Below are 14,015 nucleotides of genomic sequence, written 5' to 3'. Positions count from 1 at the left end.
GATGAACATAGATTCAAAAATCTTCAACAAAATTTCAGCAAACAGAATTGAGCAACACATCAAAAAGTTCATATACCATGAATAAGTTGGGTTTATTCCAGGGATGCAAGGATTCTTCAATATATGCAAATCAAACAGTGTGATACACCATATTAACAAATTGAAAGAGAAAAACCATATGATAATCTCAACAGATGCAGAAGAAGCCTCTGACAAATTTCAGCACCCATTTATGATTGAAATTCCTCAAAACATGGACACAGAAGGAACCTACTTCAACATAGTAAAGGCCATATATGATAAGCCTATGGCAAACTTTATTCTCAATGGTGAAAAACTGAAAGCACTCTCACTAAAGTCAGGAACAAGACAAGGGTGTCCACTTTTGCCACTATTATTCAACACAGTTCTGGAATTCCTAGCTACAGCAATCAGAAAAGAGAACGAAATAAAAGGAATCCAGATCAGAAAAGAAGTAAAGCTCTGACTGTTTGCAGATGACATGATATTGTACATAGAAAACCCTAAAGATAGTATCAGAAAATTAGTAGAGCTAATCAGTGAATTTGCAAAGTTGCAGGAATACAAAATCAATACACAGAAATCACTTCCATTTCTATATACTAACAATGAAAAACCACAAAAAGAAATTAACAAATCATCCCATTCACCATTGCAACAAAAAGAATTAAATATCTAGGAATAACCTTACCTAAGAAGACAGAAGAACTGTACACAGAAAATTATAAGACACCAATGAAAGAAATCAAAGATGACATAAACTGATGGAGAGACATTCCATGTGCCTGGATAGGAGGAATCAATATTGTGAAAATGACTATACTACCAAATACAATCTACAGATTCAGTGTGATCCCTATCAAATTACCAATAGCATATTTCACAGAACTACAGCAAAGAATTTCACAACTCATATGGAAACACAAAAGACCCTGAACAGCCAAAGCAGTCTTGAGAAAGAACAATGGAGCTGGAGGGATCAACCTTCCTGACTTCAGATTATCCTACAAAGTTACAGTCATCAAGACAATATGATACCAGCATAAAAACAGAAATATAAACCAATGGAACAAGACAGAAAGCCCAGAAATAAACCCGTGCACCTATGGGTACCTTATTTTTGACAGACAAGACAAGATTACACAATTGGGCAAAGACAGCCTCTTCAATAAATGGTGCTGGGAAATTTGGATAGCTACTGATAAAAGAATGAAATTAGAACACTTCCACCACCACACACAAAGATAAACTCAAAGTGGATTAAAAACCTAAACGTAAGATCAGAAACTATAAAACTCTTAGAGGAAAACACAGGCAGAGCAAGATCAAACAAGATCCTCTATGACCCACCTCCTAGAGTAAAGGAAATAAAAACAAAAGTAATATATTTACAGGGTGACAATGGAAAAATAGACACTGAGAACTGACTTATAGACACAGGGAGAGGGGAAGAGAGGGGAAGATGTATGGCAAGAGTAATATGGAAACTTATATACTATATGTAAAATAGATAGCCAATGGGAATTTGCTGTATGGCTCAGGAAACTCAAACAGGGGCTCTGCATCAACCTAGATGGGTGGGATGGGCAGGGAGATGGGAGGGAGGTTCAAAAGGGAGGGCGTATTTGTATACCTATGATTGATTTATGTTGAGGTCTGACAGAAAACAACAAAATTCTGTAAAGCAGTTATCCTTCAATAAAATTTTTAAATGGTAAAAAAAAAAAAAATGTGTTTTAATGTAACTTGATATATATATGTTCTTTAAAAAGTTTCAGAGTACCCAAGTTTTGTTGATCTATGACATTATGAAAGATATAAATACATAAATAAAAATTAAGACTTTATCATCATTAATGGCAGAAATGGACCAGAACTTTGAGTTTACATTCTAAATGTATTAAAGACAAATACACATAATCATAACAAAATCTAATATTATTTCATTAATTTAAACTATGCTAGATGTTTATTTTCTGCTGTAATTAAAGTTAAAAGAATTTTATCAGTGGGCATCATGTATGTACAGGAAATGTATCAAGCATTTGAGTAAAAACACACATAATAGCACTTCAGAAACACATCCTTTCCCCTTTAGGTAACAAAAGCTATAGTAAGTGAAATTTGGAAATGATCTCAGTTCAGATGTTGTCTTCAATTTATGATGAATACAGTTTGTTGGACACTCCATTAGCTCATTATTCCTTGTTGATCTATTAGCATTAGCCCAAGGTGGGATAATCTTAAAGATGGGATTAAAAACCCTGCTATCCTTTGTCTCTCAGCTAGCAAAGAATCCTCTGGTAATGTGGTAATGTGGAAGACCTGGGTTCGATCCCCCGGTTGGGAATATTCCCTGGAGAAGGGAAAGGCTTCCCACTGCAGTATTCTAGCCTGGAGAATCCCATGAACTGTATAGCCCAAGGGGTCTCAAAGAGTCAGACACAACCGAGCAACTTTCACTGTCACTGTCACTCTTTCTAAATGAACAGTTGGGCTAGTCCCCTTCGTATCAATGTTTTCCAAATTGTTTTATATTAAATTTACTCCTTGTCATTATATGGAAGTTCATGCCAATTAAAATATATTCAGCTATGTCATCATTAGCTGCTAATGGGAGGGAATTACTGCTACAATATTTATTGATAGAGGTATAATGATAAGAAGCATTTGTTTTCTTTGGATATTTACATATTCCCAGAACAAATATCAAACTTTCATTTTCAACTACTTATCACTAGATTATCCATAAAATAACAATCCAAAATAGTACTAATTCAGTGTATTTAATCAGGGATGAAATTAAATTGAAATGAAAAAGAACTCTATTAAGAACTTCATTTGTGGAATAATTAATAACATCAAAGATTTCTTCACTCATGGCTGAGAACACTGAGACAATATAACAAAAAGTGTTTGTCTACAAAATTCAGTTTCTTCATTCAAACTGATAATGGAGAGTTTACATGATTATATATGCATTACCACCATGTTTTATAAAAATCTAGCCATTCACAATTTTTGGCAACAAAGCCAGCAAACAACTGCTTGCTTCCATTACACTTGTAAGAGGCAATTTGAGAAGCTACTCCCCAGGAATTAAATTTTGTAGATAAACATTTTATCTAATTGCATTATTGTTCTCAGAACATTGAAGGCAACACTAAGCCAAACCAAGAAATTCAATTTCTTTCTTCTTTTTTCTTAAAGAATTAAATTCTTCTCCACTAACACATTTTAGGACTCAAGAACAAAATGTATATAATGTACGTGAGATGAATTGGAAAGATGAAAGAAATTTGTATTTATGTGTAAAATGTATAATGTTTTAAAGAAGAAAAACCATAGTCCTCCTCAACTAGGTATGTCCTAAAGGTATATATGTCGAAGTTTTATATAAAAATACAAGGGAGGAAGTTAAGCACTTGGAATTCATCAATGCTGAAAACACTAGTGTTTCTGATCAGCTTAGAGAAGATAGTAGCTATCAGTTCTAGCCCTCTAGTTAATGATCCTATCTGATGGTTATATCCCACCTTTAATGCAACTCCCACACTTCCAAAAGATGTTGTTCTTAAAAAAAAAAAAAAAAAAGCATGACAATATAGCTATGTAGTTAGTACTACTTAATATATAATCATATCAAAAGGATCTCTTATTATTCTTAAATTTCCTCAGGTATCTTTATCTAATTCTCCATCACTGAGGAAAACGATATTCCCTCAAATAGAATATTCACTATTTTCTAATGAACACAGTATTTTCTAAAGAATATCTGTTCTTTTAGAATGTCCATTCTCTGTTCTCAGAAAGTAAAATCCTTCCCATATGCTAGCAATTTGCAAAGCTTTCCTAAGGCCTTTTATTCAGAATTAATTATGTCCTTTTTCTCATGTTTCTATTATAGTATTTAGGACATTATAATGTAGCTAGTTTTACATGATCTTTCATCCCCTGCTAGAGCTGTGATTTCCTCTGTGTCAGGAAAAGGACAACACAATCCCTCTAGACCACACCAGAGGTCTTAAGTATCCCAGATATTAACATAATATCCACTAAATCACTTTTTAAAAACAAATTTAATGTTTTAACCTTTATTCCTCTTCAAGATTCACAATGACATTCTTCAGCATTCGAAATATATTAATTAATGAGGTAGTAGTTACCCAGCATTAAGTAAATATAACCAAAGATGATGTTTTTAATTAGTCGCCTTTCCTTGTGATTATATAAGTGAAAATTGTTTCAAAAAAAACTTCATATTTACTCTGAAAAAATTTGAGAAATCATTATGAAGTCTATGTTTCATAATTAAGGAGAAGTACTAATTCAATAAATTTGTATTGACAGAAATTCTGGAAAAAATGATTAAATGCTATTTTCAATAAAGCTCTATAGTACTAAAAAAGGAGTTATCAATTTATATTTATTCAAGTAAATACTTAATATAAAACAAATTCTAGAATTTTTAAAATTAATTAACTTTTGAAAAATAGTAAGAAAATTAATGATTTGATAATAGTCAAGGTTCTTGAATAGTTAGTGGATTTCTTCCAAGTACCAAAACTGTTTTTCAAAGTTATACATATTTTTAAGTCTTTTACAACATACTGTATATATCCTTGCCTTGTGACAAAGTATATTAAACACATACAAACTAACTTTTCTTCTTAATGACCCAAGATCACTACAGAATTGCAGCATCCTTTTTTAAGAGCAAGTAGGTCCTTTATGGATAATCTAGCGCTACCCTCACTAATTGGACAAAGGAGAATACTATAATCCAGAGAGATTATATGATGTGCCCTGAGTCTCATAGCAAGTTAATGGCAAGACCAAGCCTAGAGGGAACAGAACCTGATTCAGAGGTGTTCCTAATGGGAACCATATTTCTAAAATATGTATAATTCAGAGACACTTAGGTACATATGGAAACTTTACTCTGAAATATAATAGAGTGCTACATTTACAAGATTTTTTATGATGACTTTCAATGGCTATTCATGCCTCATAGTTGATAAACAGATTAACATTTAGCTTTTAGTATTTCTAAAAGTTTTATATGTGGTTTTTTAAAAATTTTACTTCTTAAGTCTTGTATGCTAAATGACCAAATTTGTTAGAATATATTGTATTTTTTTTTTCAGTGAGGATCTTTTCTATGTAAAAAGTGCTTTAGTTAGAATAAAACTAATTTGCTTAATTAGAATACAAGCTAATATTGTACCTAGTGGATAAACAGTTAAACTGCAGTTCCTATGGTTAATTGTTTGGGGATCAATTAATTACTAAAGGAAACAAGACATATCCTAAAGAAAAGTGAAAAATATTATAGAAGGAAATATCATAACGCGGCATTTTCCACTTGGATGATAGAATTTTTTCTATTTAAATTCAGAGATAAAGAAAAGCAGGTCTTGAAGTTAGCATTAAAAAAGTAACAGGTTAACTTAGCACTTGAATATTAAAATCTTTGCATAGCACCAATTTATATAACAACAAAGTCACATAAGATACAAGTAAAATAGCAACAGGAAGAAAATAAGCCTGGAAATACAAAACAGAAAAAATAAAAAAATAATATATACACTTACCATGACACAACACTGCAATCTATAGGTATTTAAACTAAAGAAATGAAAATTTATGCACACACACATACATATGAATTTTTACAGGAACTTTAATTTCACCAAAAACTACGAACAATGCAAACGTTTTTAACAAGGGAACAGATGGATAAATGAACTGTTAGTCATCTATAGATTGGAATACTGCCAGCAATAAAGAATATATGAATTGTTGATATACTCAAAAACAAGGATGAATCTCAAAGGCATTATGCGTGAAAGAAGTCAGTTTCAAACGGCTGCTTATTGTATGATTCGTTTATATGGTATTCTAAAAAACCTAAAAATACAGGAATGAAGAACAGAATAGTGGTTGCTATGGATTAGAGACACAGGCAGAAAATGACTAAAAATGGGCAGCAAGGAGAAACTTTTAGGTGCTATAACTACTTTGTATCCTACTTACGGTGATAAAAACATAGTTCTATACAAGTCTTAAATCTCAGAATAGAATGTCATATTCAGATATATAGACAGATATAAAGACAGACAAGGAACAGTCACAGTTTCATGGGTGTACACATTTGATAAAATTCCTTCAGTATTTTCAAATTACTTCATAATTTGAAATATATGTACTTAGGAAAACATTTTAAATGTATATACTCAATTTAAAAATTATTTAAAAATCCCTCTCCTGCAAAAAATAAAAATCATCAGTAATAAACTACTTTTAGTTTTTCACTATGGCACAAAACAAAACTTCCATTCCCTCCAACTTATAAATATTTATATTCTAGAGCAGTCCTCTCTATACTCCACATAATATCTCTAATTCAGGCAGAAATGACCAGTCTTTTTTGAACCATCACAATATTTTCAATGCCATAAATCATGCAGGCAGTGTAGGGGTTGTGTGACTTGAGTCAGGAGAACTCTCTGGGAAATATTTGCAATATCCCATGTAAGGGATAAAAAAGATTTAGTATCAGGTGACAACACTGGGAACTGAGTGACAGTACTGCATTTAAGACTCTGTATTTAAAGGGTAAAACTGACAAGTCTTAGTGACTGGTTGTATTTGATTAGTGAGAGTTGAAGTCCCAGTGGGACAAATCTCAATATTCTATACATTCTAAAAACCACACGATTTATATATAATTATTTTGAATGCACAAAGTTTTTAAATTCTGTCTCTCATTATTTTTTACTTTGGTTTAGGTATTCAGCACTGTTCTGAAATATGAATGTTTCAGGTTTAGGGTGATGAGTGTGTTAAGCAGTAAGTGACATGCATACATAGAAATATAGAAATTGAAATTAGTAACAATAATAAAAGAAAAGATACTTTTAGTTGAAAATGATTTTATGCCTTACATAGATTTTGATTTTAGTACAACATTCCCTAAATGGCAATCTTTAATCAGATATTTAAAATATAACATCTGAAAATGATTAAAGGGAGAAGGTGAGTATTTCAATAAGTTGACTTTCTATAAGGAAATTTTAATATACATCAAAAGTTTTAAAAAGAGTTATAAATTAAATCAAATAATTCCACCACTAAAATCTATTCAAAAAATAATCACTATGTATCAAAGGATTTATACATGTTTATCTGTCATATTTATGATGAATCAAATATAGTATAATGACAGTAAGAGTACTTGCCTATTATGAGGCCATGAATATGCTTATCTATTTAAATAAATAAATATGTATGTGTATATTTATCTATTTAAAAGGATAAATAAGAATTTACACTAAAGCATTAACTATGGCTTTCTCTGAGTGTGAGGCTATGGATAATTATTAGCTTTCTTTGCAATATTTCTAAATTGTCTATGATAATTATACACTGATTTTATAATACAAAATCTAGTAAACATATTAAATGATTAAATTTTTAAATTCTTATAATCTAAAACAAAACTTTGAATAAATATGTTATGAGAAAAGCAAAAATACTGTTCCAAAGATATCTAGTAATTGGTTATAGCTTTTTTAACTTCATAAAGCTCTAGTTATAAACAAGCTATGTTTTTGTTTTGGTCAAATAAGTATTATTGCTGTTTTTGTATATACTCCATTTGCTATCCCTGCTTCATTGCCCATTTTGTGGTTTAAATGGTGGCTGACAACTTTTGCCTTGCAAAACTGACTGGCAGCTATCATTCCAATGCCAGACTTATCTTTATGCAAATTTCCAAAGGTCACCATTTATGCATGTAAATTCTGAAGGGTACTAACTATACAGCTGACAGATTCTGACAGCCACTATATCTCCAAGAATGGAATAAGTAAGGATGACTGTCTGAATAATTAATGTGTTTTTACTCTGCCCATGGCCAGTTTATACATCTTACACTTTCTGACTGTGGTTTTGAAATTAGAAAATGTAATTTCAGAGCATACCAAAACATTTTTTTCTTAATTTCTATAAACAAATGGGTAAATAATTTGAGACAATTAATGAAATGACCTTCAGTTTAAAGTGTTCTATTTTCAGAGATCATTCCTACCTAGATATAAAAATTAACATCTAGCTTTGGAAATAATTTCTGTAAAAAAACAAGCTCTATTATTCCTATGAAGACAATTGTTTTTCTGTAAAAAACACACAGGGTTCTCTAGAACCCTGCTTCCTAAAGCTCAGTAAATGGTGCCACCATCCATGGAGACATCAGTTTCAAGCTTCTTGAGATTTGTCCCACTGAGACTTCAACTCTCATTAATCAGATATAATCAGTCACTATTACTTGTCAATTTTCTTTAAATACAGAGTCTCAAATGCATTACTACTACTCAATCCCCAGTGTTGTCACCTTAAATCAAATCTTTATTATCTCTTACACAAGATATTGCAAATATTTCCCAGATAATTCTCCTGCCTCAAGTTAGACAATGCCCCACACTGCCTGCCTCCAGAATCAATTTTCTAATATTCAAAGTCATGAGCAAGGCCAGTGGTACAATATAAAAGATACATTAAAGCAAAAATTAAAAGAAGGCTATAAAGAGGAAATATTTCAAATATCAAACAGAATTGTATGTAATGTGGTATTATATGATCTGGAGAAAAAGAAAGCAAGAGAGGAGGGTGGGGTATGTCCCCAGACAGTTTCAATATTAAATAGGTTGTTCAAGGAAGGCTGCCATGTAAAGAGGGTATCTGAAGCCTAGGAAATAGCCGTGGGATATCTTGGGATAAGGCTCCTTGGTAGAGAGGGCTCCTGTGGTCAGTGAATGAAAATGGTGCCAGGGCAGTTGGAGTTTAGATAAGGTTGAAGGTAGAGCAAGAAAGACTGAGTGTTGTAGAGAGAAAACAATGGAGCAAGACAAACAGGAGACTGTTGTAATTCTCCAGTCAAGTGGATTGTGACTGGATGAAGGCAGTAGCAGAAGAGGTACTCAGTAGCCCAACAAAAGATGCTGATGAATATGCAATGCATTTGAAAGAAAATTCAAGAGTCAGTCTTAGTATCTGTGCTGAAGGAATTGGAAGAATGGAACCATTAACCAAAACTTGTGTGAGCATGATGCTTCTGAATTACTTGTATTATTTTGAAAAATGTGATTTGATTCTTTGTGACTGAATTGATACTAAGAAGTCATTTACGGTGGAAAATATACTCCAATAAATCTTTCGTACAAGATTCAAAAAATTATAATTTTAAAAACATGAGTGTCCAGAAGTGTTTAAATATACCTAGCTCTATCCTAAATGATATGTGGTATATGATGTTGTTAACTCTGTATTTCTAATAAAGAAATTGAAGCAGAGAGAAGATAAGTAACACCTTAAAGGTCATATATAGAATCCTTTTTCAAAACTAGTCAGCATCTTCAGTCAGCTTCCTCTCAGGGGTTATTGTTTTTGTTTTGTTGTATTTCATTACTAAAGAAGAATCTAGAGATTCTCAGGAATGATACTGGCAGAAGGGAATGACTACAAACAGGCACAAGAGAACTTGTGGTGAAGCATATTTTTGTGGTACATTCTAACACAGCTTTATGCATCAAAATATAATTGTACATTTAAAAAATGCATTTAATATACATAATTATATATCAATAAATATAATTTAAAAAGCAATCTAGCAAATATCATAAACTGATTGATATTGGAAAAACAGGTTTTGTCCAAAGGCAAAACAAATCTCTCATACTACATAATTTGTTCTAACATTACTTTTTTTTTCTGGTTAAAGCAATGTTTCTTGTGTAATTTTCTAAGAATATTTAGTGATAAAGTAACATAATTTTGTTTGTTGTCATGTAATTTATCTTGTGTGATTTCAACCATCTTTACCACAGCAGGAAAAACTATGGTTTCTCCAATGATTTCATTCCTTCCTTGCAGGAAATCTCAAATACAACTTCCAAACATTTATCATAAATTTAGTGAAAATCTGTAAATGGCTAGATTGAGCATGACTTCAAACATTGCTGAAAAACCCAGAAAGGGGTGCAGTGGTGTTCCAGATATTATTAAAATCGTGGTATTAATGACGCTGTGTACTGTCACTAACCTATACCTCAAGACAAATATGCTCTTAGGCCAAGTTTAATCACATGTAAGAGATTATGTTGTTTTTGATACTCTGAATAAATTTAACGTGATTATCAATGCTTATAATAAATCTGAAAATATCCTTTAATAAAAACAGAGAAAATGCCAGCTATACCATTTGTTGTTGATTTATGCATGGGGTTAATCAAATAACCTTTATTTTGAAAGTTTAACTCAAAATTCCCTGATGGCTCTGATGGTAATGAACCACCTGCAATGCACGAGACCCTGGTTTGATTTCTGGGTCGGGAAGAGCCACTAGAAAAGGGATAGGCTACCCACTCCAGTATTCTTGGGCTTCCCTTGTAGCTCACCTGGTAAAGAATTCATTTACAATGCAGGAGACCTGGGTTTGATCCATGGGTTGGGATGATCCCCTAGAGAAGGGAAAGGCTACCCACTCCAATATTCTTGCCTGGAGAATTTCACGGACTCTATAGCCTATGGAGTTGCAAAGAGTTGGACATGACTGAGCGACTTTCATTTTTACTTTTGTAAAGACTACTGTCTGAATATGAGAATCAGTCTAGTTGAAAATAGACAATGATTCTATTTAACACACTTATCAAAACACTTGTAACATCAGTATACTAAAATACTCTTAAAAATACAACTGCCATCAAAATCCAATGAGATGCCACTCGATATCCATTAGAATGGTTGTAATCAAAATGACAATAAAAACTTTTGGCAAGAATATGATGAAATTAGAACACACATAATTTTGGTGGGAATGTAAAATCCTTCCAATTTGGAAAGCAATTTGGAAGTTCCTCAAAAGGTAAAACATACAGTTAACATTCCACCCTACCTATCCATCCAAGAGAAAGTAATACATATGTCTATGCAAAAACTCAGACATATATGTTCATAGCATCATTACTGATAATAGCTAGAAAGTGTTAACAAACCCAAGGTCCATCAGCTGATAAATGGATAAACAAAATGTGATTTCATTACTATTATCCACGCATAAAATAATTGTCCTAATTTACACAAGAGTTGAAACTTGAAAATATTATGTTAAGTGAAAAGAGCAGATACAAAAATATTGTATGATTCCCTTTTTTTGGTAAATCCATGGCAGCAGAAGATATGTTAATGGCTTCCTGCAGATGAGATGAGGGAGGAAAGGGAGTAACTGGTTATGGGTACAATGTTTCTTTTAGGAATGAGAAAATTTTTCTAGATTAGATAGCGGTGACAGGTACACAGCTCTGCAAATACACTAAAAATCATAGAATTATACACTTTAAAAGGGTGAATTTATGGTATATGTATTATAGGTCAATTAAAAAACCAGGAAGCAAATACTATCTACTATTTAATACTATAAAAATTTCAAAAATCTTCCAGAAATTTCACATTTTGGGGGCCAGTAGCAATCATGATATTAAATATTATAAGGTTTTTTTGTTTCTTATGTTTCTTAATGAAAATAGGCATCAGGAGAGATTCTGAAAATTTTTTCTTACAACCTTATAGATACTTAAGCACTCTGCTGCTAAGTCACTTCAGTCGTGTCGGACTGTGCAATCCCACAGACGGCAGCCCACCAGGCTCCCCCGTCCCTGGGATTCTCCAGGCAAGAATACTGGAGTGGGTTGCCATTTCCTTCTCCAATGCATGAAAGTGAAAAGTCAAAGTGAAGTCGCTCAGTAGTGTCTGACTCTAAGAGACCTCATGGACTGCAGCCTACCAGGCTCCTCCATCCATGTTCATGGGATTTTCCAGGCAAGAGTAATGGAGTGGGGTGCCATTGCCTTCTCCTAGCACTCTAGAGACAGCTAAGATGGAAAACTAAGCTTTCGTCTGGTAAACATGATATATTACATGAGCTGCTCCAAATCTACTTTTCCAGACTCATCTCTTAACATAGTACTATCACATATGCAATCCCTCAGTCCTTCAATGGCCATCCCTTTCTCCTTTATGCACTCCATGGACGGAGGAGCCTGGTGGGCTGCAGTCCACAGGGTCACGAAGAGTCGGACAGGACTGAACGACTTCACTTTCACTTTCACAAGGTATTGTGTTGATCTGGAATGCATGGTCTCCCACATGGCCTCCCTTTCTCTGTATCAGCAACCCCTCTCAGTGAGTTTCACAGCATGCATGAAGGTTTCAAGGGCCTCCAGCAAAAGTAAGCTCTCCCGTGTCTGTTTCCTTAGCAGTTTGCTACTGACGCTTTTAAAATATATATAATCATTTCTATAGAGCTTCATGTCTTTCTCATTAGCCTTATTTTCTCTATAGCAAGCACATCTAAGTTTATCTTGGATTAATTTTTTAAAAAATGATTCAGACTGTTTTAAATTTTATTTCTTTCATTAAGTGCCAGAAAAACCACTTTACTCAAGTCAATAAAAGAATTGCTGTGAAATTTACATGTCAATGTATAGATAAGCTAGTAGATTCAATCATATCTATTCTGGAAAAGAGGGATAATGTTATTTGCTTGCATTTGTAAAGGAATGGGCAGAAGAGAACAGTGACAAAGAAATTGAAACAAAATATCTATAAGAAAGAAAATCAAGGGGAAAATTTAGTATCTACAAAGGTGAGTGCAATGCTTTTATAGTCTTAAGTCACTCAATATTCTTCTTAGAGTAAAAAGCAAAATACAGAATCTTTGAAAAGTAGATTAATACAATTTTAATATAAAGAAAATAAAGTTAATATTTCTACTTTCAAGCTGCATGTTTATAATAGTGTACATTTTAGAAATTTCAAAATCACTTTAAGGAATTTAACTTAGTAACTTCAAGAAGAAAGGAAATTCCAATTTTACCATTGATTAATTATTTTGTCTTCAAATGATTTGTTGCAAAACAAACTACATGTACTGGCCTACTGTTATACTCCTTAAAGGCTCTTATGTTGTACTGCATACATATATTTATGATAAATAAAAACATTACTTTTAAAAAGAATGTGATTTACATTAAATAGTCTGGTCTATAAGATACATACATTTTATTTCCTAATATTCATTTTCACCATCATGGATAGGTAATTGAGAGCAAATAGAATGAATTAAGCAAAAGTGACTTTAATGAATTGTCATATACATGTACTAACTTTTTTAAAAAATCTGTATAGTTATCCAATATTACTTAGGAGTGTAAGATAGCCATATGCTTTTCAAAACTAGAACACTGCTGAAATTATTTTTAGTAGCCCATTTAGTGTTCAAATATTTAGAGTACAATTCTTCACAACAACAAGTACTTTGTAGTATATTATTTACATATTTGTTCACCAGCGATGTCTATTTATTTTCCAAAACTATGTAAAATTGCATTTCAGTAGTCCATCAAACAATATGTTCAATTTTCAGTGAAACACATAAAAGCATACACTAACTCAAATATATTAAATGTACTTTGAAATTACTAACAATCATGATTGGCAGCAATAATCTAATAATTACCTTAATTTGCGCTTCAGTTGCTAAAACTCCATGTTTTTTTTCCTCCAATTTACTGAACACTTAAACATTTCTGTAAAAAAAAAAAATTAATTAGATGATAAGAAAGATACACTTTATAGTTATAGGTGTAGGACTATTTGAGTAGACATGTATTTCTTATTGTTTGTCAAATATATTTCTCCAACAAAGGTTAGGGTATAGCAGCTAGTCACAAAGTCATGTCTGACTCTTTGCGATCCCATGGGCTGTAGCCCTCCAGGCTTCTCTGTCCAGAGCAGCAGAACCACATATAAAAACAGAATTCAGTTCACATGTGATTTATCTTCCTTTACCATGTAATTTACTATAATGTTCAGTGGGAAAAGTGAATGAATTTGATAGGTATGGAGCTTAAATATTTTCCTAATTAAATGAACAC

At 32.4% G+C, this 14,015-nt stretch overlaps 1 protein-coding gene across 1 annotated transcript in view; it reads right to left on the bottom strand.

Moving 5' to 3' along the window:
* ADGRL3 (adhesion G protein-coupled receptor L3) overlaps nucleotides 1-13,667 on the bottom strand; it is a 734,126-nt gene extending 720,459 nt beyond the window's left edge. Inside the window, exon 1 of the mRNA XM_040238287.1 lies at nucleotides 13,598-13,667. The gene's annotated coding sequence lies outside the window, so the exon portion shown is untranslated. The remainder of the gene's footprint in view (nucleotides 1-13,597) is intronic.
* Between the last annotated feature and the right edge of the window lie 348 nt (nucleotides 13,668-14,015).

The sequence above is a fragment of the Oryx dammah genome, unplaced genomic scaffold (genome assembly GCF_014754425.2).
Source record: "Oryx dammah isolate SB20612 unplaced genomic scaffold, SCBI_Odam_1.1 HiC_scaffold_3, whole genome shotgun sequence".
Lineage (NCBI taxonomy): Eukaryota > Metazoa > Chordata > Mammalia > Artiodactyla > Bovidae > Oryx > Oryx dammah.
This window is presented reverse-complemented; position numbering and strand designations above follow the sequence as displayed.